Raw genomic sequence first — 24,903 nt, forward strand, 5'->3', positions numbered from 1 at the left:
TTCAGCTCCTGTGATTTCACATGCTCTTGTGTTCCTCCTGCGTCGTGTCAGCCAAGGTGTTTGGGGATTTGATCTGGGTAAAAACACCTAGGAAAACTCCTAGGTAGACCAGTTCTTTGATCCCTTCCATTACATAGCTGCACAAATAGCTGTGTTGGCACAGTGCAGGGAGTAGCTCAGGAACAGAGATGCACAGCAGAGTAAGAACTATTGATACTGGTGCTGCTGACAAAGAAGAAATCATCAGGCTGTGCCCCACGGCAGTGTACTGCTTGTTCTGCTGTGTGTCTGTAGGGGAGGAAAACGCAGCTCTTATGTGATCACTGTGAAATCGATTGCTCAACTGAGTTGGTCTTTGAGGCTGGGGTCTGGTGCCAGGCTTCTTCCCACAGAACACAGGAGACCCTTTTGAGGTGTAAAAAATACCCTTTTTCCTCCATATTGGAAAAGGGCCATCTGACTTGAACCTGAGTGCAAGGCAAGATGGATCCTTTGCCTGAACACCCCTGAACACTTAGCTGTGAGTGCTTAGAAATGCAAATAAACAGATTTGCATTTCACTCATGCCTTTCTGAAGTACCAAATTCTGGTTTGCAGTGATAGCTTTCTATCCTGCTCTTACGCTGTTCATGGATGTCTTCCTCCTTTTATTCAGGGACTCTCTCTGAAATATCCAGCAATAGTTTCAGACAAATGAATCTTGAACTTTGGGTAATTCAGAAAACTCTAAGTATTGTAATTCCTGGATATCTCATTAGGGTTCCACATTACCACAGAGTAGGAAAATAGCAAAACGTAAGGATTCTTAAGGTTTTGGTGAGATTCCTTGGCAGCAAATATACAAAGGTTTAATCGAAAGAATTTCTGAACTGAGTTAACCTGTGCATTGATTGTCCCCTCTCAGCTGTCTCTCCTCAAGTCTGAACATGCCCAGCTCCCTCAGCCTTTCCTCACAAGAGGGATGCTCCTGTCCCCTCATCATATTTGTAGCTCTTTGGGCAGGTGCTTTGGGCAAACTATAGCTACACAGCGCACTCCAGGAGCTCCATATTTCTCTTGGACTGAGGAGCCTGGCACTGGTCACAGCACTCCAGATGGAGCTCTCCAGGGCTCAGTAGAGTGCATGCAGTGTATATGGACCAGGCCTTGCATCGACCACTGCAATTCCCTGACTTATCCATTCTCCCTGTGGTTGAATGAATGTATTTGGTAAAACATCTTGTCAAACAGGCATGATTTGTGGAGTATTTTGGGCTGTTCTCTTGTCTGGCTTCAAAATTAATTTTTTTTTTAAATTGTCAGTGTGCATCCATGTTTCTGAAAAGGTTTTGGGATCTCAAGTGAGGCACAAAAAGGAAGTCACTCTTCAGCTCTCAGTTCAGGGCCAAAGGGTAACTCTTGGGTTTTAACTCCAGCTTTGATGGAGCACTCTTTATGGATCCAGGATTTAAGCTGAGCTGCATGGCTTTTGCCTCAGTTCATTCCCTCCCCCCGACCCTCCCCAGCAGCAATCCTGTAAGCTCCCATGTATCTCTGGGATTCTTGACACAGTCTGATCCTGTCTTTGAAGTGATGGGACTGATACATATTACCCTGAACTACATAAAAACGTTTATGTTGCAACCAGACTAGGGACAGAGGATGCTTGAGGGAGCTCATGCAATCTGCCGGTGCGTGTGGATTTGAATCCAATGTTGAATGTATCCGACAGAGGGAAGTGCTTCCAAGTGCGCAATTCCACAGCAGGTTCAGCTGACTGAAATCAGCTCTGTGGCATTCCCACTCCCCCTATCAGTCCCAGACTCGAATTCTCGCTTCCTCCATTTGTTTACTTTTGCGATGTTAATTTTCTGGTTTAGCTCCCGAACAAACTTATCACGGGAACCGATAAATGTTGGCACAAGGGGGAAGAGCCAGACTGTGGCAGCGCTGTCTTAATCTGTCGTGTGTAGGGGCACGCTGTCTCGCTAAAAGCTTGTCTCCCTTTTGCCTGTATCTGCTTCACTGCAACATTTCCCCTTCGTACCTCTAGAGAGCACGTCCCCAGAACACCTCAGCATGCCCGTGCTCCCTTCTCGAGAGCCCTGCGCGCAGTCAAACCCCTCCTCTTTTTCTCTCCAGGCACAGCACAAGCGCGGAGCCGAAAACTCCTGTTAACTAGGGTGACAAGTTTCCAGCAAGCTGTGGATCACGGGGAGAGGGGACACCCGGATCCCGGCAATATAAGGTATAGACGCCTCGGCTTGTGCAACACCAGCAGCAGGGCAGAGCTCATTTTATTCTTGCCTTTTTTGGATCTGCACGCACGCAGACCTCAGCACAATGGAGCCGGCTCCGCGATAGCGCAGCGCGATACGAGCAGCAGAAATAAAGTCATCGCAGCGCCGCTCGCCAAGGGTGCATTAGCCGGCGATCCACTCCCCGCGTGGCAGCTCTGCTGATGGCGTGATCGCCCAAGACTCCTACGTCCCAGGCAGGCCAGCGCCGCTCCCGCCCTCTGCCCGGCGGCGCTGCGGGGCTCCGGGAGCCGCCGGCAGCCCAGCACGGCGGAGCACATCCCGAGGCAGCGCCGAGGCGCACGGCGCTCCGGGGTCCCGACCTGCTGCGCCGCGAAGGTACCACCCCCCTCCCAAAAAAACTTTCCACCCCCGGCCACTCGGCTGCGATGCCGCGCCCCGGCCGCCGCCGAGCCAAGCGGGAAAGACCTGCCCCCTAGCCCGCACCCCCTCCCCGCTCCGCTGCCCGCCCCGGCGGGCCCGGCTGCCCACCTTGGCGGCAGGGGGGCTGCGGGGCGGGCCCCCCGGAGCCAATGGCCGCGGCAAGGCGGGCAGGGTGCGGGGGGCGGCGCCGGGCCGACAATAGGGGCGGTGTGGGCAGCGGGGCCGGGCGGGGAGCCGGGGGAGAACCGGGCAGCACCTTGCGGCGGGCGGAAGGTGAGTCCCGCCGCGCCGGGGAAGGGGATTTCCTCGCTTGTTTTGTAACCGGGAAGTTTGCGCAGGGGTTGAGCGGACGGGTGCGTTCTTCTTCTTCAGCCCTTCTCTTCCCCCCTCCTTTTGAAATTTTCTTTTAGAAGAGACTTCTTTTAGAAGAGACTGACCCTGCTTTCCCCCTCCTGCCTTCCCCCTCCTGCCTCCCCGGCTCATTCATTTAACAAAGGGAGTTGTTCTCAGCCCCCGGGCTTTGCGAACGGGGAGCCCTTCGGAGCCGCATGTTTGGGGTCCCGGCGCAGAGGCTGGGCTGGAATCGGGGCTCAGCCCACAGTTTTTGCCAAGCACCCTGTCCTGGCTTCGGCTGGAGGGGCGGACGCTTTGGGCAAACACAAAGAATTGAGGAGCTGGACCCATGCTGGGCGATGGGGTGATGAAGCCTCGGGCTTTGTGTGGCTGGTGAAGGAGGGATGGAGAGGTGGGAGCTTGTCTTTTAACCCCTCCGCCCGCGTGTGTGTACGAAACCGTGGCTTTTTTGCTAGTAAAGTACTTAAAAGCAAAGCTGAACTTTGGGATCGTGGCATAATTCAGATTGGAGGGAACATCAGGTGGTCTCTAATCCAGCCTCGTTCAAAGGAGGGGCTTCTGCCTGGGGAGTGGGGAGCAGTGAAGGGACATCGGAGATGGGTGGCACCTCTGGGTGCTCTTGAATGCACCTGGGAACTCGAAGGAGGAGGCAGCACCAGCAGCTGAGACTTCGGAGGCAGTAGCGCTCCTGTCTTCTGCTGTGCAAGGAAATGCCCCAGTCCGCAGCTCTCCCATGCCTGCAGTCCCTGGTCTTGCTGCTTTTGTTATCCAGAGGGTTTAAAATTCATGATTGTTGGGAATAGCTGGCTCCATCCGTATGTGTGTCACGGTGCATCTGCTCCTGCTGAGCATTACTTGATTCTTATTTCAACATTGCCTCCAGGAGTTTTTTTTTTCAGGAGCAAGATTTATAAATAGGTGTCAAAACCTGGCTCTTGCTTGGGACTGGCTGTAAGGCGTGTACTTTATGTGGTGACTAGGTATGAGAGATGTCTGTGTGTAGAACAGCCATAAAAGCTGTTCAGTTAGCCACTCTTTCCTTTTTCAAAGTGAAAGCAGGTATTGTAGCTGGGCGAAATGGCTGTGTCGGGCACAGACGGAAGAATGTTTGTTTTCTTTGCTCGCAATTACTCTTTGCCCGGTGGCTTAGGGATGCCTTTCACTGAACCACCTCCCCCTTCTCCATACCTGGAGTTTCCCGGTGCTGCGCACATTACCTGGCCAAGCAGGGAGCATCTTCCTGTCTGCTGCTCCAATATCTCTTAGTGTGGGTGTGTTGGTCTTGCTCCCAGCTTTACAGGGTAAGGCTGGAAAAACTCCTCCCTGTGGAACAGTTTGCGTGTGTGTCCACTGGATGCTTGGAGACTGCTTTTCCCCGTGCATTTTTTTGTGGGTAAGTCAGAGAAGTGAAGCTCATCTCTGCGCAGGGAACAGAAGGTATGGTGGGAATTTGACTATGTCTAAATACTGATGCTGTTTAACTCTGGATTGCCTGTTTTGTGCCACAGAGCAGAATTTGTTCTCAGCTCTACTGTGTAACAAAGCTGGAGTCTAAGACTGGACAATAAACTGCCAGGTGATTTTTTTTTAGCCTTTTTTCAGTCCTGCATCTTTAAATGGGATGATATAATTGCCATTCTTTGATTTGGAAATGAAAGCCAAAAATAAACTTGAAGAGGAAAATGCTCTTGTAGCATGACGGCAAGAGTGCTTTTACTGGTTTTTGAGGAATATTATGTGCTCTGGATGTTGCTCAGAAAAAAAAGAATAGGGAAAAGTGAGGCTTTCAGTTCATGCTTTTCTGTGCATCATGGGCATATAGGAAGAAATATGTGACAAGTCCAATGTAACTGCCACAAGTGAAAATATATTGCTTGTTTATTGTGTTTCTGACTGCCTTGCTTGCACTGGGTTGAAAACTGATGCTAGCTCTCTTTGCTTGAGGGGTCAAAGAACTCTTTTATTATCCTTTTCCAGGTCTCTGAAGGGAGACCTTTTCTCTCAGCTTTGATTCCAATGCATGAATTTCACCAGTTTGCTGACTAGTGTCTTGTCTTTTTATAAATGCGAGCTGCAGTATGGCTTCTTTTCTTCTTTTTCCCTTTTGTGCACCTGTCTCACTTCCTTGGTGTGGGAAGGTTTGTAATTTCAAAAGCTTGTTGCTATGGTCCAATTTCCTTATATGCTTAAGAGTGTACAGAACGACCTAGAGCTGAAATAAACTTTTCTCAGTTGAAAAATACAGAAATGATCCAGAGCTCCACCCTCAAAGTGTTCTGGTTTTACAGTTCATCCTGTCAACAGCAGATAACAGAAGCAAATAGACTTTGTAAAGGAACTGACCAGTCTTGGTGAGGATGTGCAAGACACAAACTGAAACTAGACAACTAAAAACCAGCCATATTTCTTAAAAGCCTAGTCAGCCATTAGCCCTCTGACAGGTGCAAAAATGCCTACTGCTGGCTTTTTACCTCTATGGGAAGGAAAAATGATACTGTGTACCAGAATTGTACTGTGTCAAAGAGTGTTTTTCTATACTTGGCAATAAGCCGAACTAATTTTCTCAGCCTGATGTCTTGGCTTGTATAGGAATTGAGGACAATGTAAGCATGTTCTGCTTGATGCTGAGAGCTTGCTCTTGTGGAAAAAATAGTCCAGTGTGTGATTTTTCTTATGCAGTTGCACAGCTCTCACCTGGGAGGAGCTGCTTTGCACCCCTGTTGCCAGAGATGGGAATGGCTAGGTCCATTTCCCTTGGTGGCAGCAGAACTGGGACTGTCAGCCAGTTCTCACTGATGTAGCACAGAAATCAGCGATCAGCTTTTCCCATCTGAGGTTAAGGCACATGATGCTCTTTGGGAGTGAATAGGTTAAAAGTACCTGATGCTGCTTGTACTAATCAGGTTTTTATGCAAACTGAAGTTCAAGTTTGAAATTCCTGCCCTTGGGTGCAGTTATGCACAGCATGTGCAGATGCGATGTAGCTGTGAGGGGTAACGCTCAGTGCTCCAGTGGTGATGACTGCTCCTGGCTTTGTGCAGGAAAGGGAGCTGACTGTTGTCCCATCTCACCTCAGGCATATCCTCAGAGCTGTGGATGTCTTTGGGTCCTTCCATGGTCTGTCTTCTTTTTGGCATGTGACACTGGTGTACATGTCCCAGTTTCAGGGCCCTTCATGGGATCCATTTGATGAAAACATGGATGCTCCAAATTCAAAACATGGTTGCTCTGAGCTGAACATGTTTCCCCAGGCTCCCAGTATGATCTGCAGAGAGAAAAAAGCCCTTTCAGGATGTGCCTTGTGTCACCCTCCTGTAGGTATTTTTAAAATAGGTCAGAGAGTTGCACTCTAAAAATGCTGATTCCTCTTGTAGTCTCCCTGGTCTCCTGTCTGCCGTGTGTTGTGTTGTATATTGGAGCAGCTGAGAGGAGTTTTACGTGCTCCTCTCACTTTGGGGATGCAGGCAGCGTTGCTAACAAATCCATCCGCAAAAACACTGTTGTAGTGTGGTTTTTCACCCTTCCTCTTCATTTTAGTGTTGGGATGGGGGAGGAGGAAACAAAAAAAAAAAAAAGTCCAAGTATTCAGTTCTGGTTTGTGTACTAATACACTCTTTCAGGATGACAATCCAAGTGTTCCGGCTTCCACTTGTGCACTATCAGTCTCTTGTGTGTAGTCTGAGATGCAGGTTAAACAATAACTTCTCCTCCATGGTTTCTTTCCTTCTTGCAATCTGTACTCTTTGGACCTGCCATATAGCAAGTTTGTTTTACTCTTGAGCTGGTATAACTGCCTTCAAGCCACTCTATTTCTTACTTCCTGTCAAAAGTCAGAAGTGGTGCTGAATTAGGCAACCTTGTATCCTCTTAGGTTTAAAGAAAGGAAGAGAAAAAGGTGACTGGTGTAGAAAAAAAAAAGTCTTAATTTTTGAAAATTGGGCCAAATCATAAGACTGCAGAAGTAGTAACCAAATGTACTTTCTGGAAAGAAATAATTTCCACCCAAGTAGCCCTTTGTGGTCCCAACTACTATGTGAGAGTGCACAAAATATATTGTGACTGCCTTGAAGCATATGACATCCAGCTGCAAACTGTTCCTTGATCTCCATGGGCCTTCAGCTGTGGGGCTGTGAGGAAGTCAAGTGGAGAGTACGTGCTGCAGGCAGGTGGGGCATAAAGACTTGTGTCATGCCTTTTTTTTTTTTTCTTCTTTTTCCATAAAGTCTGTCCACCTGTAATCTAAAAGGAAAACGGGGGAGGAAAATAATTGCTATTCAGATTGTGTTTCGGGAATGGAGAAGTCTTGCAAGTTTACCTTAAGGCTTTGTTTCCTGCCCTTGTGAGCTTGCTGTGTGTGGTTACAGTGTCTGCCCATGGTTTACTGCTCATGGCTCTTGATGACTTTCCAGGTGGCAGCAGAGAGAAGGAAAATCAAATACAAAAGGTTAGGAGACAGTTTGTCAGCCTGGCTTGCTAAGGTCACAGTATGGCTTTGAGCTACTTATTCTAAGCATCAGGAGGGCTTTGAACTATCACCTTTCTTAATGACTGCAGTGGCACACCAGTATTTTAGATGATGCTTCCCTTACAAGGCAAAGCCCATTTCTCAGGGCTGATGTTCTATTCATGAAGTAAGAGCTGGAGTGAGAAATGTTTTTAATTGAACCAATGACTTGCATCATGTGTTTGTTTCCCCTGATTTGCATGTAGTGTAATGCAAAATACCTTGTCAGTTATTTAGCATAAAGAAATTACAAAATAGATTATTGGTACCTACATATTCCCAAAAGAACATTCTCTGCTGATCCTAAAATAAGAGTGGCTTGGCCTCTAAACCCAGTCTCTTCTGAGACTGGGTTAAGAGAAATTGCTGTGGAAAGAGTAGAAAAGTGATTCCTTTTGTAAAACTTGTATTTAATTTCCCCAGCTATCTGTAAGTAAACATTATGCAGTTTTGCCAACAAGTTCAACTTGAGGGCTTTGTGCCAGGATGATTCTATGATTTGCCTTTAGTAGGTATTTCAAGAATGCCTTATTTCAATCATGCTTTGAGAGGATAGAAGTCACAGCTGAATGTGGAATTCATGTGCTTCCAGAGTTCAGACCTGTTTGGGGTGAAGCAAAAGCTGATTTCCTTCAGTAGCAGAAGGGAGGGGTATTCCAACCACTTTCCCAATTCTCTGCACACTGCTGAAGCTGTTAGATTCATTCAGCTCAAGGCCCTGTGCTTACCTGTGTGAGGTGTTTGAGGCTGTTATGGAGCTCTAATGCCAGCATTGTCAAGGTAGAGGAGGGAAAAAAATGAGGCCAGGCTCGTAATGTATCCTCTGCTTTTCTCGCTCATGAAACTGGTCACCTGAGCCTGAACTCCTGTGTCCCTTCACAATAGAAGGTAGATTTGTCAGGTAACAGCTGCAAAGACCAGGGAGTGCACAGCACAAAGAGGGATTAACAGCAAATGGACACATCAAGATTCAAAATGCAATATTGATTAGCTCATTAATTTTAATAAGACACTCAATTATCAAAGTCCTATTACATTTTGCAGTTCTTCTGGAAATAGAAAAATTTATATGTCCTTATCCTTTCAGGAATACATTACACCAGACAATTTTAATGTCATTTTCCTCTGCAAACCACAGAATGTGTTAACTTTTAATAGAGCCCAAGTTTGTAATTGTTTTATTTAGTAAAACTTTTTTTTTTTTTTTTTTTGTTAGGGCAACATTTTTAATAGACATGAAGATGTAGGCATAGTACTAAAAAGTTTATTTTATTGAGAGTGATCTAAATTAGTGTATAATTGGGCTAATGTTTTAGGTAGGGTCAAAAACTAACATTGATCAGATATTCACATACTGGTCAATTTTAGCAAATCAGACAAATTTTTCTCAACAGCACACAGAGGGGAAAACTCTTTGATTCAAGCTCAGGAACTCAAGGAACAAGTATGTGAAAGGGCATGTTGTTCCTAAAATGGAAAAGAGTGAAATTTTTCCCAATTCTTCAGAAATATGTATATTGCCTCCTTAGTACATAAGTGCAATTTTTTTAACCTATAGATCTAATTACCCTATGGAACCTTAAATGACTTAGAACTGGATTTCCAGTGTGAATTTCTCTGCTTTACTAAATATTGTGTGGGATTCTATTTTTTGGTTTTTTGTGTTTTTATTTTCTTTTTGAATGGTATCTTTAATAAAGGCTTTACTTGAGAGGGTTTGAGCCACCTGACACAGGGCCAATTTTGCTGAAATGAGACATTGCTCTGGAATACTCAGTTTCCATGCAAGAAGGAGGCTGGAGGAAGATAAAGTCTTAGAACTAAGATCTCGGAATGATTGCTGGTGGATGGCACTTCTCATGGATGTGGTCATTGCTACTTCTTTTTTCCACAAAAGTTTGATTGAATTTTTTTGCCACATTGCTCAGGCGAGCTAATTTTCCTGTGTAACCACAAAGTGTTAACCACAAGTTTATAGTTCCCATCCTTGTTTTACCCTGCTGTTGTGCTCATCTTCAGTCCCTCTTTGGAATAAGATGTGTGTTCACTTCCAGTGTTGCTTCTTTGGTCTCATGATAACAGGTGATAACGAAAAAACTTTGGGAGCTGAACTCAAAGAAAGACCCAGAAATGAAATGGTGATGACACCACATAGTCTTTCATCAAAACCATCCCCTTTCTTATAATCAAAGTCATTGGTAAGGTTCTTTGGTAAAATGTATGCAGTTGTGGGTGTGTGTTAAGGTGTTTGATGCTTTCTGTTAAGCTCTAAGATTCTGGAGATGTAAAAGCTATGCAAAAATATGTGTCATATAAAAAAGACTTCTCCCACTCCTATCTGTAGAGAAAAATGACAGAATTTGATCCAAATGTGCCTTGAACACTTAAATAAAGAGATTTAATCACACAGAGGCTTTGGTCTGAGCCTCCAGTTCCTAATTTTGGGTGAGGAAATGATGGTATCCACTAACTCTTCACAGTGAGTTACTAGCATTATAACTTATTTCTTCAAAATTACTGAAGTCTTCACTGAGTAGCCTTACAGAAATCCAGAAAAGTTGTGAGGGAAGGAAGGAGAGGAAACTGCAGCACCAGCAGCAAGTATTGTCTCACAATTATCTTGATCTAATATAAAAATCTGCATTTTAATTTCTGGTTCATCAAATTTCTTATTGTTGCATCAGCCTATATGTCTTGGTAATCAGGTGTCTGGGAAAAATTGCAGTCTCTTACATTTGTGTGTGCTATAAATTCTTCTGTGCAATTTTGACTCCCTTGGTAGCCGAGAGAATGAGTAAAAAGGCTGTACCATAGTCACAGCAATCAGCAGGAGTCACATCCACTACCATGCCACAGCCAAAAGACTCTGAAGAAGTGAGACTGGAAGTACTTTTCCAGGCCTGCTTTAATTCCTTTGCATGTATTTCTAAACCAGATTTTAAAGAGTATGAATAAAATTAAACTGGCACTTTATCTGGAGCTGTAACCTCCAATGTTAGACTTGTGTCTCTTGCCATTTCTGGGAGCCCTGACAACAATACTGAGCTTAACTTGCAGTGTGTATGTCGGAAATAACTTTTGTATTCTTCCTGTTTGGTTTCTTTTCTCTGCTTTCATTCCTTGATCATATCTCTTAAAGCATTGTTTGTTTGTTTGTTTTCCTTTTGCCTTTCTACAGAAACCTTGCTCATCTCCTGCCTATCTTTACTTTCCCCTGCCACTCCTAAGACTGATGAGAAACAGATTCCTTATACTTCTGTGATCCTGAAGATACTGGGCAAGCACAGATGAGCAGCAGGGAGGTGAAATATTTTGTCCTCCACCCCAGTACAAAGCATCTTGTTTGGGGCTTGGGAGGAGGATGAAGACTGGATAGTGGAAGAAACCCATTATCTTCCTCTATCAAGCAGGTAGTTTTGGTGATGAAGTATCTGGAAATATTTAAATCTGTAGATTTCCTTAGAAAGGCTGAGGAGGTAAGGGCAGGGCTGGGAATGACAAAAGCAGGACTTGATTCAAGAAGAGAAAGCAAACAACTCAAGATTCCTTCAGGGCTCTCCTGCAAGACAGAAAATATGCAATACTGTATTCCTGTGTCGGCTGTCTTTAATCGGAGGCAGACGGTCACAGGCGGTGTTTGGATTGCAGGTTCAATAAAGGCACATCCTTCCCTTAGAGGAGGCAAAACAGTGCCACTTGTTAGAATTCAAAATCCATCTCTAAATGCCTCAGTGACTTGTCATCGAGTGACTCACTGCACTGTCATAGTAGGGTTTCTGCCTTCCACATCCAAGTTATGCTTGCTGAAACAGTGTCCTGCCAGCTCATATTAACAGCCCCCCCTCCCAAGCTTGACTCACAGTGAAGAGGGGATTTGGGGGTGTCAGGGCAGGAGAAGGCTGCAAGGGCAGATCAGAAATCTCACTGCCTTGTAGACTTCAGGATGCCAGTTTTTCTTTTGTTCTGTGGGCCTCTGAAACAAGTCCTTGAGTTTCAAAAGAAAAACATTCAGAAGTGATGAGCTGTAAAAAATGGTAAGAATTTAGTCATTTAATTTGTCCAACCAAAAATGTCTTTTCTTGCAGGCAAAGGCTTAGTTTAAAGTTATTTGCTACTTTAGAAAAATGCTAATGTTGAAATGCTTTCAGCTTGATTTCCTTTATCTCCTGCACCTCATTAGATGATCATCAAGATAATTTTTTAATGTGTTTAATTCACATAATCAATTTTATTCTAGGTGACCTTTGCGTTTTATATAAGAGCCAATTCTTTCTAACACTAGGTACATCCTGCAGGAGCCCTTCCTGCCTTCTGATCCAATACTTATTCATCCTGGGACCTAGTCCAAATGCCACCAACAGTGTTTGTGTGGGCTTTTTTTCATTTATTTCAAAAACATTTCATCACATGATGACATATGGCAGCATTAAATGTGCAGCTTAGGATGTAATGATCATGAAGATGAACATAATCTCACCTGATCAACAAGTGGCTTTCTGCTTTTTACATCATACCTGCTTTAAATTTAGTATTACAGTGGATGCTTTGTGTTTCTGATGATGCTGCTTTTTGAATCCCACCCTGTTATTTTGGCTCAGTATCGAGGAGCAGTGACTTCAACAAGGTGATCTCATCCAATGTGTGGTGTAGCTGTGTTTGTTTTTGAAGGCTTGAGATCCTGTTCCATCTGTACTTCCTGTAGCTGTAGGTAAATCATCTGAAATCCAAGATGATGAGCATGCCTGATCTCTGTGCTCTGAATCTCCTTTCTCATGAATTCATGTGCTTCCCTTCCGTGATGGGGCTCTTGTGAGAGGTTTTTGTTTTTTTTTATCAGGGTATGAATGGGGTCAGTGGGGAAAGGGTTCTCTGTAAGCATAACTTGTGCTAGTTTCAGCATAAAAACTCTCTCAGTGAGGGCTTTAAATTGCTAATGAATTAACTACAAATTTTGGAGGAGAGTGTGGTTGACTTAAGATTCTTCTCAACTAGCATATGAGAAGCTTGTGTTTTGCTTTTCTTCTCAAAACCAGCTTGCACTCCCCTCCTCCCCCAAACTATAAAGCAAGGATGTGGTCATTGGCAGCTGTTTTCCTTTTGATGTGGTCAACTCAAAGTTAACATTGAAAGTGTAATTCTGAAGTTGAACTTTTTGGAGACTGAGTACATGATGAAAGGAAAGGAGGGATCTCTCTCCACCTGCTGGGAGCGTGCTCTTTGCTTGAGTTTCTTAGGAGCTGAGATCGGAGGATGAAGCTTGACACAGCTGAGCTCATCGTGGCACACAGCCATCCAAAGGCAAGGGTGCTTTTCCCTTTCAGCACTTGGCTGTGAGCTGACCTGGCAGGAAACTTTGCAAAGCAGTATGAGTGATTGTAGCTGTGGTGTAGTATTAAAGATCACGGAGCTGCCTGCAGGTCTGAGTGCTGGAAGCAAGGTCTGTGAGACATACATACAGTGAGATCTCTGCTGTTGTGATACCTGCTGTATACAGCTTTTTATTTTGCTTATTTTGTTCCTACATCCCTCTGTCCCCAAGCTCCCTGAAGCTCTAGCACCTGCCCAGTCAGCTCCTGTGGGACCTGCTTATGCTGCAGAACTGAAAGTCCTTAGTGCAGAATGGATTTTATAGAATCATAGAATTGCTTGGCTTGAAATGACCTTAAAGATCATCCCCCTGCCATAGGCAAGGAATCTTCTACTAGAGCAGGTTACTCAAAATTCCATCCAACCTGGTCTTGACCACTTCCAGGGATGGGGTATCCACAGCTTCTCTGGGCAACCTGTGCCAGTGCCTCACCACTTTTATAGTAAAGAATTTCTTCCTAATATCAAACCTACCCTCCTTCAGCTTAAGCCCACCCCCAGCCTTGCCCTGTCACTCCATGCCCTTGTAAAAAGTCCCTCTTTAACCTTCTTCTAGCCCCCTTTAGGTACTGGAAGGGCTTTAAGGTGTCCTGGAGTCTTTTCTTCTCCAGGCTGAACAGCCCCAACTTTCTCAGCCTTTTGATTTCAACTGTTCTCTAGCTAGTTCTCTGTCTTTAATAAATGTCTTTGTGGGAAAGACCCTGATAAAACATCACAACTGGATCATGTATTTCTCCCCATCCCGTTGTTCTGTTTCTCTGAATCCTGCTTTGATTCCATATGGAGGAATAATTCTTGTAATCCCTGCCATGCTGTAGGGACTTCTGTGCTTGGCCTGGTGGGTTCATTTGTTAGTGTAGCCGAACACTTTTGGGATTTTCCCATCACCTATCTGGATAATGTCTTATGTAAGTGTTATATGTATTCTTGAGAAGTTTTTCAGAATTGAGAGAATGATTACAAGCTGGGCCCAAACTTCTTCTGGTGTTCAGCTGGAACTATATTTTTACTCTGAGACAGAATTAAATTGCTAATGCTGTAGCCAGTCTCACGAAATTAAATAAGCCTACTGTTTCACTGTTCCCCTTCTACCTTGCAGTCCTCCACTTCATAGCCAAAGTGCTGTAGTGTAGGAGTTGTGCAAATGTTTGATGGCTTTTTCATGGAGGTGCTGTGATTCTTTGTCACCTTCTACCTAAACACTGCCAGTAAAGGCTCACAGTGAGCATAAAACACAACTGTGCTGGAGAAATAATATGCTTGGTTCTGTCATATAGGTGTAAAGGGCAAACAGGGAAGCAGCAGGCACAGGAGGAGTAGGAAAACACATTTCTGATATGGCATAATGTCATTTTATCTCTGAATACCCTGCAATATGTACGGAAAGACTTCAACAACATCTGTGCCTCAGAATTCATAGCCAAGATGAAAACAAAGCTTTCATCTGGCAGGAACTATGCAGCAGGTATTTGGTAAGATCTGCCTGCCATGAAAGAGCAAAAGCCAAAAGTCGTGGAGGACTTTTTCTCTTTTTTTTTTTTCTTTTTCTTGTCTTTCCCCTCCCACCCTGTCTTCTTTTTCTTTTTCCTCTCCCTAACCAGGAGGCATAACTCTCTCAGTAGCCTATGTGTTTCAGTGGGAACATTCAGGGACTGTCTTAGCAGCACTTGAGAGCCTAACCTTGAGAACAAAAGTAGTGTTTCATGTGGTTACATACTAAAAGATGTGGGTAGGCATCTAGTGGGAATCCAGAAAGCGCGTGGGCGCTTGATTCCCTCAGAAACTGTTGGGATTTGGCACCTAAGCTGGTAAAGTACTTTAAAAAACTCCTAAATATCTTTCTGAAAATTTGGTCTGATGTTGCTAATCATTGTGAAGGGCGGGGGGATTTTTTTATTGTGATGTAATGGTAGCTTTGATCGTTGTTACTTTCTAGTAGATAAAGAGAAGGAAGTTGAAGGAAAGCAACAGAAGTGACTTTGGGATTGGAGGGATTGACGCAAGAGGAGATAAAAGCTATATACTTGTGTAGTTTTTATAAAATGAGTGGGAGGGCAGGACTGCTATGGGCTTCTGAAGGGTATAAATGCCAAGGAATGGAGGGTGTGGAAGAAAGAAACTGAATCTTTACTCTGCAAGTGCTTGTGCAGGCAGGTAGCCTCACACACAGCCTCATTCAAAAGGAGAATTTTCATGGAACCTTGTGAGTGTCACAGGGATGTGCTGCTGAGGAACAGAAACAAAGGTGGGGCAGCAAGGAAGGCACCTGCTTTACTACTGCAGTCAGGGTAAACCACTAAAATCTGCAGTTGTTTGCACCTCAGACTGGTGGTATCTATAAATGTCATCACCTTACACAAAAGCCTCTTCCCATTTGTGCCAGCCTTCCCAGACAGGAGAAGCTTTAGGAAACTCTGCTTTAGGCCTTTATAGCTCCTGTCCCAAACTTGGATTGTTAGTGCTTGGATCTCCACCCTGCCTTACAGCTGGCTGCCATGGTGACACAGTTTAATCTCACTGATCTCTTGTGGTATCTGAAACTTTCATCAGGAGGGAAAAGCAGGGTGACAGCTGCTCCAGGGCACAGGCTGGTAGGAGGGGGACAGCAGGCAGGTAAAACAGTCTGTTTTGGGACTGTTCTTCTGAGATGTTAGGACATCTCTTATTATATCCACTAGGACATAAATATTATATTTATGTCTGAGGATATAATCCAATAAGATTTCGGTATCTTGGGGAGTGCTTGATGTCAAAGGTGTAAGCAAGCTACTTGAAGATGAGAAACATTAGCAGCGAATGTAGAGTCTTAACTGCTGGAGGTGTTGGGGATGTTCCTGTGTCAAGTGCATTTTTTGTAGCTAGTAGATCCATAAACTAATTTGAGATAATTACTAAAGGAAAAATTAGACCAAATAGAGAAATGTTAATAAGTCACCAGAGCTGGATGGCATTCAAGAATCCTGAGGAGCTTGAATGTGAAACTGCAGAACTGCTGGCCAAGCTGTTTAATTTATCACTGCAGACAGCCGCTGTGCCAGAGGACTGGGGAGCTGCCAGTGTGATTCCCAAGTACAAAAAGGGCTCTAGAGGGGATCCTGGGAACAACACAACAAAGAGTCATGCTACCAGGAATGGAAAGGATCTCTGAATATGTAGAGAAATATTAACTGTGAATGGGAAAGTCGGTGTGGCTTCTGAAAATGCAAATCCTGCTTCCCAATCCCATGAAGTTCCCCATAAAGTGGGGTGTCAATAAGGAACAGTTCAAGTGGATACAAGATCTTTGGAGTTTGAGAAAACTTCTGTCAATGCCTTAAGTTCCTGTAAGTTTGGAGGAAAGGCTTTTTTATGGTTTGAAATCCACATGGATAATAGGAAGTAAAAAATTTCACATCTTATGGTGGAGAGGGAAACATCACTTCAGCAGCAACCACAAAGGCCACCATCCTCATTGGGAAGGTGATGTATGACACCATTTGGCTTTGGTATCAATGCTCAGTGTACCCATATCTTGTGGGTGATGTGCAGTTCTGGTCTTCACATCTCTTGCAGAGCACAGGGCAATGAAATAAAGGGCAATGAAATGGGCTACCTTCCAAGAAGAAGCTGAAATAGTTGAGACTGTTCCATATGGGAAGAAAGGAAGGAACAAAGGTTTAAATCACAAAGTCAGCAGGTAAAGCTAATATGAGCCATCAGCTCTCATGCTTTTACAACCAGGGAACTTTTGATTAAACATGATGGGGGGCTTTGATTTTAAAATAGGTGGAAGACCATATAGTGCAGTGGAGAATTGATGACTGTGGCCTCAGACTGGGTGGAATTTGGTGGCAGGCTTTCAGGGACTCACCTGTGCAGGGCAAATCCCACTTGTACTTCTCAAGACTCTTACTTTTGCAAGAATCTCTGCATGACCCTTCCTTTCCCCAGGGCTCTCCTGTGGAGTTTTTCATAGGAAGCAATTATCCAGGTGGCTGGCAAGTGTTTGACACTCCCTTGTGTGCACAATGAGATTTTTTTTTTTTAATTATAAGTGACTTATTCCTCATAGAAGTAATTTTTTTTTAATGCTGCCTTCAGCAGGGTGTGCATGTGAACTTTATTTTAATTAAGGGTGAGGAATCTGTTTTACATAACTATATCCCAGATTCTCATGAGACAGTGAAAACAGCCCTGAGGGATTGATGAAAAGGACAGTGAAATCGGGTTGCCTCACCGATGGGAGGCCTGATTCCAGTCTCAGGTTTTCTGTACCTGTGGGACTTGCTCCAAGCTGGTTGACAGCCAGAGGAATTGAACCAATGCAGAGGCACTGCCTCCTCACAACTTTATTTTGGGCCACTAATTTGTGGTTTCTGGACAGATGCTGGGGTGGCTGTTGCAGCTCTGCCTGAGGTTGTTGTCCCTGTAGTGGGAGTGGCCAAATGGGATGTGAATCTGCTTCCAAGCCCTTTCAGCCACATCATGTTGCTGGCTCAGACAACTTCTGCCATGGTGCCTGTTGCCAGGGTATTGTATTGCAACACTTGGTTTACCCATCTCTTTGGAACAGTGGTGCCTGTTATGATCAAAATGTGATTCCCACCAGCCAGATGAGTTGCTAATGTACTAGCAGTAGTAATGGGATTGGGTCAAGATGGTTCTCTGAACCTTTGAGAAAGAAGACAAATGGCGCTGGAAGTCACAAACAAATGCTGTTGGCTAAAATTTGTTCTGGGTTGTAAAACCTGGAAGGGACAGGGAGCAGATGAGTAAAATGTTTCTGTACCATTAAGGAGGGAAAATTCAGGGTGTGTGTGTGGCCTTTTGTTTATTTATTTTCCTGTTAAGAAAAAAAAGTGATAAAGGTGTTAAAACTCAGCTGTTGCTGGAACTGTACTGGAAGTGGGGCATACAAATAAAAGAGGATCTCCTTCACTGTTCACAAAGAGAAATATGAAAAACAAACCACTAACTCTGTAAAGAGGCTAATGAAGCTTGTGAGTCAAACCTGGCATGTTTTTAGCACCTGCTGCTTGTTTGTGGTGACTGAAGGAAGCACCCCTTTCAGAAAGTCTCATGCTAGAGATAGTTTTGCTCTCCTGTTATCAGAACCTTGGTGTGTTTCAAGAAGCTGAACTGGTGATAGACTGCACACCTGAGACCTTCAGCTTGATTCCTGCTGAATCTGGTGGTAGCTGGCAATTTTTTCTGATGCCAAAAGCCTAGAGAGATTTGGCATGATGCCACTCCATGAGGGCAATGTTGGTTTTGTTCTATTTCTGCTTCTGCCCCAAGGGCTGCCTCTAGAGAATGTCTAGAAATACAGCTTCTCTTACCAGAATCTTACATGAATCAAAGGAGGGTTTTGATGCTCAGCTCTTAATGTTTCATTGAAGTGGCAGTTCATGCCATTGATCTGAAAAGTGTTTACAAGTTAAAATGGATGGGAATTAACTGGTGATGCTGGGGCTTTGCAGCCCCAGGTGGGCATCTGCCACCAATCTCCTGGGGAAGCAGGAAACAGATGAGCAAGGAGGTGGGGCAAAGATGGGCCTGTGGGAGTAGATGTCCTTCAGCTGTTCAGCAAAGCAACATAAATGAGTGCACTTTAGAGAGAAAGAAAGGAATGTGATGGTCATGTCACAGCTTGGATGTGCTTTGCAATGGGGTGAGTTCATAGGTTGGAGCATGTGCTTTGAGTGGAGGGCAACAGATTCATCCTGATGTGAGGTAAGTGGGGAACAAGGTCAATGTCAGTCATGGCAGTCTGAGGGGATGTGCTGAAGGCTTTAAGCACCTCAGAGTGCAGAAGCTGTAGAGAAATGTCTGATGGTGAAATGTTTTTCCAGAGAAAGAGGCCTGACCATTTCCTTCATCTTAACAGAACATGAGGAAATGTCCTCAAGATATGCCAGGGGAGGTTATGAATCATTGAAACAGACTGCTTAAGAAAGTGGTGGAGTCACCATCCCTGAAAATGTTCAGAAAATGTTTGAATATGGCACTTGAGGATATGGTTTAATGGTGAATGTGGTGGTGGTGCTGGGTTGGTAGTTGGGCTTGATGATTTTAAAGGTTTTTTTCCAACCTTAATGACTCCATGATTCTGTGACATGAAAATTCCATTCCTAGCACAGGTGGTCAGAACAAGAACACTGTAAGGTGTGCCAGGAGCAGTGATGCAAATCTCTGCTTTATGCAACTTGTGCCCTATAGGGACTAGGGTAAAGTGTTGTAATCACTTGGTAGTTTAAACCAGGAACAAATCTGTGAGGCTCATTCAGGTGGAAAGGCAAAAGAGAGTGAGCAGTGCCAATGTCTCTGATTGGGAAAGTTGCACAGAAGATGGGTAAGGATGGCAGAGCACTGCCAGTTCCTCCTGCTCTCTGAGCTGTTTCCATTCTGAGAGTAGTGCCAGCTGCAGCAGCTTCTGCCTGGCAGCCTGTTCCAGCAGCAGATCCCTGCTCCATGCCTTGCTCAAGTCGCTTGCAAAATTAACAGAGGGTTGGAGGCTTGCAAGTGCAGAAGCAGAACAGGACAGAAACCTGGAAGTTGTGTTTCTTCTCTGCTGTAAACCTGTGTGACCTTTCTCAACTCACTTCAGCTATGTCTTCAGTTTATAGAAGGGCAGTGGAGCTACTGTGCACTTTCAGGTATTCTGTGTTACCTGACAGAAGTTGTTCTTCCACCCACATTAGTAACGTTTTATCACTGAGTAGTGTTTTATGCATGAATGGTTTTCTGTGCAGTGCTTAAAATTTAGAAAAAGTCCTGAAATTTTATAAGCCTCTTGTACAGGCAGAGCTGGCCAAGGGGGTGGGGGAAGGAGGAGTTGTATGCTTTTCTGGAGAAACTCTTGTGCATTTTCTCTTCCAAAATAATTTCAGGCTATTTATTTATATCAAACCTTCATTAATTCATTGTACATTGTGAAACAGCAGATAGTGGGTTCTTTTGGAAAGATGTACAGATTAGAAGATGCTTCAATCCATAAACCATAAGCAAGGAAATAAGAACACCCTAAGGAATCATATGAAGTGTGATGTTTCCTGGGCCTGCTACACAGCTACAAAGCAATGGATGAAGTCATATTTTGCCCACACAGCTCTCCTAAGCCTCAGTACTTTGAGTTTTACTTTGCTTGCTTTGGCTTCTGAGGCAGCCGGTGTCTGGAGCTGAGGCACTCTGGTGCTTTGCTTAGTGTCCCCAAAAGACCTGCAAACTTAGCCAAGCTTTTGGACTTGAAAGAGATGAGCTGCGTAGCTTGAATTGCAACTGGGTGCCTCTAGTTCTGGGAGGCTGCGATGACTGCGACCTTTTGAAATCTTGTTCAAACTGTTTTTGTTGCACTCAGACAGGAATGTTATGTTCTTTGTTCCATCTCCTAAAAGGCAAACTTTCCTGTATAGGCCGCTTGTGGCTTTTAGAGTTTGATATATATGGGTCAGGGGAGGAAGCAGGCATAGACTGTTGGATATTTTCAAGCTGCTGAAAAAGTCCTTCTGAGTGCATGAAGTGGGTTTTAAGATCCCAGCTGGATTTTTGCAAATAACCTCTATCATGATTAGGAAAAGAAATAAGCCTCCAAATGTGGATTGCTTCCAATTTGTGTGCACACAAGCAAGTGGGCTGACTTCTCTGAGACAGACCTGTGTGGTAAAGGGTTACATCTTTAATTCTGAGCCCCGTCTCCTGCAAGGAAGCACGCAACATCTCAGCTAACATTACTGAAATGTCATCTTTTCCCAAGCAAAATAAAAATGTGCATTCAGTAGTTAAAGTTGTGGCAAAAGTTTGCATCGTGTCTTGGAAGGGCTTTTCTTGATGCCTGTACACATTTAGGTACATGTCTTCACAGAATCACAGACTGGCTGAGGGAAGGGAACTCCAAGGTCATCTGGCCCAACCTGCTGTAATCAAGCAAGGCCACCTACAGCCAGTTACCCAGGACTGTGCCCAGACAGCATTTGAATATCTCCAAGGATGGAGACTCCACCACCTTTCTGGCCAGCCTGTGCCAGTGCATGGTCACCTTCACAGTGAAAAAGTGTTTCCTGATGTTCAGAGGTGCCCTCCGTGTTTCAGTTTGTGCCCAATGCCTCTGGTCCTGGGCATCCCTGACAAGAGCCTGGTTCTGTCTGCTTTGCATCCTCCCTGCAGGTATTTATAGACATCGAGGGGATCCCCCTGAGCCTGCTCTTCTCTCGGCTGAGCACTCCCAGCTCTGTCAACCTTTCATCATTGAAGACATGCTCCCCATAGCATCTTTGTGGCCTGGACTCTCTCTGGCCTGTGTGCCTCTCATAGAGGAAAGGCCAGAACTGGACCCAGCACACCAGTGCTGAGGAGAGGGGAAGGACCATCTGCCTTGAACCTGGCAACACTTGGCCTAATACAGCCCAGGATGCCATTTGCCTTCCTGGCTGGAAGGACTCACTGCTAACTCACACTCAACTTCGTGACCACCGAGACCCCCAGGTCCTTTTCTGCCTGAGTGTTTTCCATCTGGGTGAACCCCAGCACCTGTAGGTGCCTGTGATTGTTCCTCTCTGAGTGCAAAACTGTGTTTCTCCTTGTTGAACTTGATGAGGTTCCTGTAGGTGCACCCGTGGTTCCCTGGGTCTTCTGGAACATCAGGATTGACACATTTGCTTTCCTCCAGTCTATGGGCCCTTCTGCCAATTGCCATGAATGATTAAAAATTACTGGGCTGGCCTAGCAATGGCATTCCTGGATACATCCTGTTAGGGCCTGTGTACAATTTAGAGTATCTATCTGAAGGGCCTAGCAATGGCATTCCTGGATACATCCTGTTAGGGCCTGCGTACTTATTTAGAGTATCTATCTGAAAATATGAACAGAAACTTCTAGAGGAGGGCTAAGGCTTGGGAATCAAGCTGCTCTTTGGTCCTCCTTTCTTCTCTTCTTTCTCTCTCTCCATTGCCTGCTGATCTCAGTCCTCAGCTACTGCTTGAGGCTCTTTGCTTGCATGACAAGGCTATTGTGGGTTTGGCTTTACATTTAAAGCCTTCAGATAATGTGGCTTTAAAGCCAGGACACCTCTTTTGCAAAGGTTCTCATGCTGTGTGGGGCCGCTTCCAAGGTGGTGTGTCATGTGCATACACAGTTTGGTGTGTGTCTCCTGTGCAGTGCTTGCTGTTTATTCCTGGCTGAGGAAGGGAGTCTGCCACACGGACTGGCTCTGCAACTTCAGCTCAAACTGCCTTAACTCACACTATTTACTTTGGAAATTACAGTTTCAATTGCTGCTGATAACTCAGCTGATTGTTATGTTTTACATTTAGCACAGTTTTTTTAGTTCATTCCTTAATGACTTATGTAAATAATTTTAGAAGACTTAGCATTAATTTTGGAGAAGCTGGTGTATGGGGCTGTGAGGCTAGCAGCAGGTGCTGTAAGTAATCACTCTTCTAAATTAAGCAACACTTTCTGAGGCAGAAGGTTAATTTCTGGGTAAGCAGCCTGCATACAGATTCTTGGAATCAGCTGGATCTTGACCCAGCAAGTGACTCAAGGCTTTGTGTAGGTTTAATTGCTTGAGTTATCTCACTGAAACCTTTCATTTTTAAAGGAAACTGGGGTTGTGCTTGCATGTCTGTTAAAACGGTGTTATCATGTTGAAATCTGTGTCACCTGGCTTTGTGCTTGTCTTTGTAGCTCAGTCTTCACTGCCATTGGAGGTGTGTTTGCAGCATGGGCAGTGTCATGGCTTAACCAGGTCAAGCTGCCTGCAGTCAGAGTGTCTGTCATAGAATGGTTTGAGTGGGAAGGGACCTCAAAGTCATCTCATTCCAACCCTCTGCCATGGTCAGGGAAACCTTTCACTAGACCAGGTTGCTCAAGGCCCCGTCCAACCCGGCCTGGAACACTCCCAGGGATGGAGCATCCACAGCCTCTCTGTGCAACCTGTGCCAGTGCCTCACCACTCTCACAGGAGAGAATCTCTTCCTAATATCAAATCTAAACCTGCCTTCTGTAATTTTGAAGCTTTTTCCTCTTGTCTCATCACTACATTCCTTGTAAACTGTTCTCCTCTTGATTTCTTGTGGACAATATTTGGGTACTGGAAGACTGCAGTGTTCATGAGTGGCTTATGCTGAAGTCTGTGCTGCTGTGGGTTTCTCTCACTAGTACAAGAGCAAGCAAAGTAGTGCTTGAGAGCTTTGTACTGTTTCTTTCTCCTCCTTTGTGCCTGCGAGAGGATTTCTGCAGAAGTATTTCCTCTGATATCTCTAGTGGAGCTCTCATGGGATCTCTAAGCAGTAACTGTTGACCAGATTGTGCTCAAGTGCTCAAGTCACTTTTGCATTGTCACAGCTCTGGCCAGCATTGTTCTTGCTCAGGGCTTGGAGATTGCCTGCAGAAGTGTCACCCACTCTTTGTAAATCCACTGTTGAGTCTGTGAGGCTGACGGGGCCAGTGGTGTTTGTGACTTCAAAACTTAAATGATTTTTCATATTCTCTGCAAAACTCTGAGGAAACGGGTAAAATCTTAATTACTGTTACTACACAGAGTATGATTTTGGAGCACTTTGTCTAACTTGTGGAGTAGGAAGGTGCAGTTTTTACACGCTCAAGCTCTCTTTAAAATCTATCTTCCCATGTGAAGATTGTGCCAAAAAGTAATGTGAAAGGTGGAATTTCTACTTACATGGAATCCCATGTAAAGTGAAATAGAGCAGGAAAAATGTCCTTCTTTAAAGATTCAAGAAAGGAGAGAACTTCAGATAGCTGAAGAGGAAGAATGGATTTTTGTTGCTTCTGTATGACTGTAATCTGGGACTTGCCCTATCTCTGGCTTAGAGTTGGTGCTTCTTGTGCTGTTGGGTGTTCAACCTAATATCAAGCTTGTGCTTGAAATCATATACCTGCTAAAAATGTCTGAAGCCACTTCCTGCACTCTTTAGCTTGATTTTTTGGCTATGGTCAATCATCTTCAGACTAAAATGCTCTTAGACTTGAAAGTCAGTGTTGGGATACAGCCCTTTCACATTAAAAAAAATTAGTAATCCAAATTACAGGCTCCTGAAGGTGGAACTCCATTCTTGTGAACAGCATTACAGAATGATACGGCTTTTGTAATTTTTTCAGAGGTCTGTAATCTCTTCTCACTTTTTAGATTAAAAATTTACTGACTTCTTTGCTCTGAACTGTTGAAGAAGAGGAACAGTTTACGCAGAGTGTAACAGACAATATTGTACTTCTTCTCTAGATGTATAAGCAGCTTGTTTTTTTGATAGCTCAGCTTTGCTTGAAAACCTGAATTCTCATGTATCTCTGAAGGCAAACAGTCCTCTTCAGGTGACATTCTAGTTCTGTGGGAATTGGGACTGAAATATTTTATAAAGAAATTGTGAAGAGGAAGTCATACACACTGACTCTTCACTCTTTATGGATCTTCTGACAGTGGATGCCTTGTGGGTTTAACAGATGATCCAAATGCATATTGGTGCATTCAGATGATCTCAGAGTATTCTCTGGGATGCTGTGAGATGTCTGTAAGCTTGGAAATGGAGTGGTGCAATGGGCAAGAGATGGATGGACAATGAATTGGTGATGGGAGCATAGAAACATGCTGATCTTGGACAGGCTTTTCAAAAGGGGTCAGAATTTGAACTCTCTTAAATTCTGTGGGGTAGAAGGCAGGGAAATCTTTTCCCACATGAGTTAGCTCTGTGTGGGCCACAGGAATTGAAATCATCAGGTAAAGAAGAGACTAGATGCTCAACAGGTGTCTGGAAGGTTGGCTTTCTGAATGGACTGCTGAAAAGAAAGTAGAGGACCAAAATTCTCTGCTCCAGATTTGAAGATTTTTATAGGTAGCTTAAATAGGTAATTTAAGAATGTTGCTTTGCGCCTATCTCAGTGACTGCCCTAAACTCAGTCTATCCAAATATTTTTTCCATGCGGCATGAAGAATTTGTAATGCTTTCTGTTATCAAAAGCAGAGCTTGAAAGAGTCCTGCACCATACCAAAGATATGAATGCTGTGTTAAGGAATTTGGACATATTAAT

The 24,903-nt window shown here is 44.4% G+C and overlaps 1 protein-coding gene across 4 annotated transcripts in view; it reads left to right on the top strand.

The window, feature by feature from the left end:
* Nucleotides 1-24,903, top strand: part of PAK1 (p21 (RAC1) activated kinase 1) — a 101,845-nt gene that overhangs the window by 23,329 nt on the left and 53,613 nt on the right. Inside the window, exon 1 of one of the 4 annotated variants that reach the window (XM_041461906.1) lies at nt 2,218-2,615. The exons of 1 other annotated variant lie outside the window; for it this stretch is intronic. The gene's annotated coding sequence lies outside the window, so the exon portion shown is untranslated. Of the gene's footprint in view, nt 1-2,217; nt 2,616-2,875; nt 2,934-19,499; nt 19,521-24,903 lie in introns of those variants that run through there. 2 more of the 4 variants (XM_041461910.1, XM_041461911.1) reach the window with 2 other exon arrangements.

Source organism: Pyrgilauda ruficollis, unplaced genomic scaffold (genome assembly GCF_017590135.1).
Source record: "Pyrgilauda ruficollis isolate IOZ18807 unplaced genomic scaffold, ASM1759013v1 scaffold158, whole genome shotgun sequence".
Taxonomy (NCBI): domain Eukaryota; kingdom Metazoa; phylum Chordata; class Aves; order Passeriformes; family Passeridae; genus Pyrgilauda; species Pyrgilauda ruficollis.